A 6,870-nucleotide genomic window follows, 5' to 3' on the forward strand; every position below is an offset into this window, starting at 1 on the left:
TAAAAAAGTCAGGCTCACTAAACTTGAAGCTCCTCTTTTGTAGTACAAGCCACTGCACGCATAGGTGACATCTGGTTTTCTTGGCAACATCCTGTGTATCAGGACTCAGGAAACCAGTTTTGAGTGGCAAGAGGAGGTAAAAGTAGTTAAGAGCTTTGTCTCTAGCCTTGGACTATCTGGGCTTACGTCCTAACTCCATCACCAAATAGCTTCCACGAGAGGGGGATAGGGTTAGGCTCAATCGTCTTGCTCTATAATCCCGAGCATAAAGACTAATGAGGAAATATGACTTAATAATTTAATATGAGCTAAATTATCTATTTAAATGAATATGCAAATTATCAGGATCCCTATTGTCATTTGTAGGTGTTCTCATAGAAAGACTGGGACTACCTGATTTTTTAAGTATTTCTTCTAGCTCTGAAGTTTTGCAATCAAGTGTTTTGACTTTTTACACTATGCTTCCTTTATTGTCTCTAAAAATCAAAGGTGGACCAGGAAATCCTATGACAAGTGAGGTCTATGAGCTAAGAGCATTGCAATAGATCTGCCCTATGTACCCCTGTAACCCTCCGGTTAGGGAAAAGTGCTAATAAAACAGGATCAATTTGCTCTTGGATGGGCGATACACAAGATGATAAAACTGTTTCTGAGGATGTAATGTCTGCGGTTCTGTTGGATTCCTGATTGATGCTTGGGTCTTAGAGGAAGCCTTCCTCTTCTGACCTGTATTGGCTCATGTCAACTAAGAATTGACTTAAGGTCCCTGAAGTCAACAAAACAAAATTTACATAAGGCAAAATGAAGTCATCAGTTTGAATTTAAATAATGTGTTTTATTGGATATGAAGATTTAGGGATCTAAATGTTTATTCCATGTACCTAGAACAACACGTGGTGTGTAGTAGGAGCTCATACATTTTTGTCAAATCATGAATGAGTGAATATTGATATATAAGGATCTTTGCTAAGTGGAAAACAGTTTGATCTCCTTATAACTGTATATTTATTTTATCTAGCTACCTATCATCTACCTTTTTATGATATTCAAAGTAAAAAAATCAAAAAGTTTTGCCATGAGGCATAATAGATTTTTCTGGGAGGTGAGATTAATTAGACCTTTAACTTTCTACTTCAAATGCTTATGTGTTCGGTGGGAGTGTAGGGGGAGACGCATTTTAAATAAAATTTTTAAAAATTAGAAGGAAAAAGATAGAGCCATACCCTCTCTTCGAGAAGCCTGAGTGGGAATGGATACTGGGTTGACTAAAAACAGTGGGATTCATTTGGGGAATATAAATAATAGTGAAAGGGAATGGAGGGGAAGGGAGAAGAAATGGGTAGGAATTATCAGGAAGGGAGACAGAACATGAAGACTCCTAACTCTGGGAAACAAACTAGGGGTAGTGGAAGGGGAGGTGGGTGGGGGGTGGGGGTGACTGGGTGGTGAGCACTGAGGGGGGCACTTGATGGGATGAGCACTGGGTGTTATTCTGTATGTTGGCAAATTGAACACCAATAAAAAATAAATTTAGTATTTAAAAAATAAATAAAATATTTTAAAAAATAAAATAAATTTTAAAAAATTAAAAAAAATTAAAAATAAAAACAGTGGGAAGGCAATTTTCTAGGTTGATGGGAAGAGAGTGATGTCTCTTCTTCCCCTCTTCCTTTCTCCATTTTCCTTTCTGTCCTCCTGCCTTTCGAGAGACTTCCAGTGAAGGCTGGTTCTCAAAACGGCTGATGGGGGTGGGAAGGAGGGCTAGTTAACGAAGATCTGGAAGTGATGTATTTTCAACAGTTAACTGAGAGTGTTAACCTTCCTTCTTCCACCATTTCACTCCTACTAATCGCTCTCAGAGCTTTGAGGTGGCGAATAATTCTGAGAAACTCAGTTTCTTCCAAAGTACAAGAATTTTTTTTCTTTCATCCACTCATTGACCATTATTTCAAGTTAAAGTTCCCAAAGAAAGGAAGAAGAAACTGTCACATTTACTGAACATGCTCCGTTGAGCATATTTTATTGGATACTGTCACATACATTATGTCATTAAGCCTCAACACACCTCTGGGGGTGGGGATTGGCACACTATTTTACTAATAGTAAAATGATGATCAAACTGTGGCTCTGACAGCTTTGCCAACTTGCTTAGAATCAAACAACTACAACTGGCTGAGCTGAAATGGAGGCCTCATTTGATTTCAAAATTATTCTCTTTCCATTGAGCTACACCAGATTTTCAAATAAGGCGATTTCAGAAATCAACTAAATGTTCATTGAAAATACTCAATTTCAGCCTAACTTTTAGCATTTAAAGTAAAACCTAGCACACTGTTTATTCTCAGTTTACTACACATTTTAGAAGAGCAATTGTATTTGCTGCTACTAACCCCATAATTCAAGCAAATCTTCAGCAACTAACTCAAGGAAAATTTTCTCACTCAGACATTCTCCCCAACTTTTCCTGAATAACTATCAAATATGAAACTTGTATAGAATTATTTATGTCATGTGTGACATTTTATGCTATATTATGGTGTTATATTATTGAAAGAGCTCATGTAAAGCTATTTATTATATTAAGGAAAATAATCTGAATATGGAAAAGCAGATCAAAGGTACACAGGTTACCTTAGAATTGACCTGCTCCCACTCAATTATCTTCGGTAGTTAGAAAAGAGCCATTGATTAAATTATCAGAGCTTAGTAATGATTTATTTTATAAATGCCTACACTTCTCTGTCCCTTGAACATGCCAAGCTCCTTTCTGCCTTGGGCCTTTTCATTGCAATTTCCAGTGCGTGGAACCCTGCCTCGCTGGCTTAGCACATGGCTGGCTTCTTCAGCTTTCAGGTTAAATGCCATCTCCTTACAGAGGCATGTGTCATTTTGTACCCAACCTCTATCCATCCTTCTTTTGGCAAAAAAAGGGATCCAATTTCCTTCTAGAGTTCCATTCTTACCCCACTTTTAAGCTTGTGGATTAGGTGGGATGGACCCCAGGCGAGGTCCTAACTGGCTTGAGACAATAAGCATATTCCATTGCCGCGGCCAGAATGATTAGGTCGGCAGTGGGCCTATAACCCAGTTCGAGCTAAGGAGATGTAAGAAGACATTTATTGGGTTTTCCTATAAAGAAAAGTTCCTTTCTATTCATTGAGAGCTTTTGGAAGAGACCTCTGTGTTTCTCTAGATTGTTGGATGGTAGTTATGTTCATGAGTGGGAGCGTATGTGTGTGTGGGGGGTAATGAGGCTTACGGAGTAGCGACTGTGGATGACTTCCTCAAAGCAGAAAGCAGAGCTGGGAGGTGGGCTGAAGAAAGTTTTCTGGAATGATTCTGAGCTGTTAGACTAAACTGCAGAATTTAGCTTATTCCCAAACAAGTCAATAAATTCTCTTTTTAAAGCCCGTTTTGTTGTCATTGCCATTGTTATTTATAGGAAATGCTAATCAATACAGTTATTCAGAGAGGATTTTCCTGACAAACTTATCGAAGGCGGTTCTTTCCCCCACTACTACGTATCATGAACTTTTTTTTTATCTCCTTCGTGTTACTTATCATAATCTGTAATTATATTTTTTATTTATTTGCTTACTTTTTTGTCTGTCTCAGCTACAAGGCTGTAAAGTCTTCAGGGCTGGAAACTTGTGGATCTAGTTCACTAATTATCACCAGATTCTGGAACAGTGTGTTAGAAGATGGAAATAGCATTCACTGGATGAATGGATTAGGAATTTTCTAGAGATCCAAAAATACATTTTCTCCAGTTCCCGGCTCTGCACCCCTTTGCTTAAGCAAGAAAAGAGATAGATCACGACTTCACCCCATGTGCCCAACAGCACAAATTCTGACAGTCCTTTTCCAAACAGATTGGAATAATTTTCCTGGAAGTCAGCTTTTAACATAAAATGTTGTTTTTCCCTGACCGCACTTGGACTGCCAGCAGTTTATAGCTCAGTAACTGGCAAAGAGCTTTCTCACCATCTGCTTTTAATTTTGAAAGGACTTTCCAAAGGCATGTTTTGAAAACACACCGAAACAGAACTTAGCTTTAAAAGAGGAGCATAAAGTTTTTTTCCAAAAACAGTGACCCAAAGGGTTAGAAATTAATTATTTAATACATTTTGGCAACACAAACAGAACAACAAAGAGCCTCATCATTTTGTGATAGTTGCAGATAATGACCAGGAAGGAATGAGGTATAGACATAATAAAAAATAATTGAGAGACTCTCAAAGTTGCTGAAGAAACACCTTAATGAATCCCATAGGCCTCTAAACCTGCCAGCGAGATTAGAACCATTGCTTTACCTGTGATGTAGGAATTCATAGCAAAGGTTCTATTCTCTGTCTTTTCTTTTTTATATTCCAAAACATCAACTATTCACAAACGGGAAATACAGCTTTAAAAAATATTCTCACAGAGCGTTTTTCAATTTTGGGGGAACCAACACAATAATTTACCAGTTTTTCCAATCAAAATCTTGAAGGTGCCTATAATTTAGTTGGCAGGGTGTAATGTGTTCTAATGGATATTTTATATTTTAAACATGTATTGATGACAGGAAGTTTAAAATATGATGGAGATGTAGAACTTCCAATGACCCATCACTGAAATATGTTCTATGAGGATTTGGGAAATCCAGGTATTGTAGAATGTTGTATTGTAGAATTTTTATTTATAATACTATAAAGGGATTGTGGAGGCCATCTTATCCATTCCATGTCAAGTCATCGCAGAAGAAAATAATCCTGGAAAATAAAAATCCATTCCATTTTTATGTTCTTCTTATGTGACTTCCTAACAGTGAAGACATTCTGCTTTAGGATAATAAAGTTATCATGGTACTTTTTAAGCAGACATTGTTGGAGTCCTGCTGCTTTGCCCTTGAATTATAGGACTTAAGAGACAGAAAACTGATTTTTGGGGGGAATTTCAAAACCTAAAGAGTTGAGAAAGAAAATGCTTTCTATCTCCGGAAAGGAACAGAAGCCTAAATATTAAATTAATAGGCAGTAACCTTTGTGTGGCATGAGACTCACAACGAGGATATTGAACCAACCAAAACATCGTGATAAATGCAGTTATTCTAATGTGCAACCCACGCATGCCTTTTGGTGTCTTCTGTGTTTGTGAAGCACACCAGGCCTTGGCACCGCTGCAGAAGTTCCTTATGGTTTTTCTTCAAAGAGACCTGCTAGGGGCCTCCTGGCACAGAGGAGGGCTGCCCCTGCCACTGGGCAGACACCTCCTCCACCTGCGGGGTCCTCCCTCGGAGGCCCCCCTTGCGCCCCTTGCTCCCCTTGCCCCCAGCCCTCGCTCCCTGCTGCTGGGCAGTGCTCAGCAGCCCCCCTCAGGCCTTTGTGGTCACCGATCTGAGGCTCAGGTGCTTACCCTGGACTCGTGGCTCACCCCAGGTGGTGACGTGGTAGTTCCTGGGTTTGTTGGCAGTCAAGACCCAGCTGTGTTGGGTGTGACAGGAGCCCAGCGGGCTGGCTGCTTTGCTTTCCAGTGCGGCCCTCTGCAGCTGAAAGTCTAACCTAGGAGCCCGCGTCTAACATTCTTCCGCAAGGTGCTCTGTTTACCAGTTTTACCCTTTTCCTAGTTTTTTTGTTCATTAATAGGTTGAATAAAATCTTTGATGCATATTCAGTTCTTACTTGCATGGGTCACACTTTAACTTTTCTGAAGACTTCATATATTTTTTGGAAGTTTCTGTTGCTATTTCCGGGGGGCGTGGGGCCCAGCCTTGCTTCCCCCCTCCTGTTGGGGGGAAGGGACATGATTTGCTTACTACAGCAATGTGGAATGAACATGGCCAGCTTCTAGGGCCTTTGTGCGGTCTGTGTGCTCCTAAGCCCATTTTCCTCAAGGCTAACACTGGGTTGAAAGGGGGGTCTGTGCTTAAGAACCCTGGGGAGCTCAGGCTACACAATATTATTAATGTTTCTGGCACATTGTGAGTCAAAGGGGGGCCCTTTTGGGGCTATGCAGGGGACTTGATCACATGTAGTTCCGTGGTGAGGAGACAGTGGAGCCTAAATCCAATTTCTTGTTCAGGTGGGAGCAGTGGACTTGGTATTTGTCGGTCGGTTCATGTAATGGAGTCTTATTAAAATTATAGTTTGGATTCCCCCCTAAAACCTCACAGTCTTTGCCGGTCGTTCTTTCAAGGGCACTCCTGGTCCCTGGAAAGCAAAACATCATGTAGAAACGTTGGCCGTCAATCGTGCCATTTCCCGTTTCATAAGAAATCCTGGATGTTCCGTTCTAGGTCATGGATATTTTGGGATTGAGATGGCGGCAATCTTGATATTTTGGGGGGACGCTTGCAAAAGGGCGAAAGGTCGTTGGAGAAGAATGACGGGAAGTGGAGCTGGCGTGGGGAGGGAGGGAGGGAGGCCCGGCCCAGGCCAGGAGCGGCCCAGGCCTGACTACAGCCAGTGCTCGGGGTTAAGGAGCCTTTTGTGGGAACTAAACGGTGCGGACAGGTCGCCTGGAAAGCCCAAGGCCTCCACTTATCGGGGGGAAAAAGGAAGGAAGGAGGGAAGGAAGCAGCAGGCTCTAGGCGAGGGGCTGTGCTGGGCTCTACTCAGGCTGCAGGCCTCGAGGGTGGCCGCCCCCCTCCCCAGAACAGACCGGAGGACCCCTGGCTCCCACCGGGCTCCAGTATCAATTGTCCAGGGGAGCCCCTGGCGTCCAGCTGCAGATCGGTGCGGCCTAAAGCCGGCCTGGCCTCCCAGGCCCTATGCCCCGACACCACCCTGTCCAGGCCCTGCTGGGCCCTGCCGCTGCAGGCCCGGGAACAGCTGGCTCAGCTCTCACCAAGGGCAGAAAAAACATGGACAGCCTCAACTTCAGTTTTTG

The sequence above is a fragment of the Vulpes vulpes genome, chromosome 16 (genome assembly GCF_048418805.1).
Source record: "Vulpes vulpes isolate BD-2025 chromosome 16, VulVul3, whole genome shotgun sequence".
NCBI classification, from domain to species: Eukaryota; Metazoa; Chordata; class Mammalia; order Carnivora; family Canidae; genus Vulpes; species Vulpes vulpes.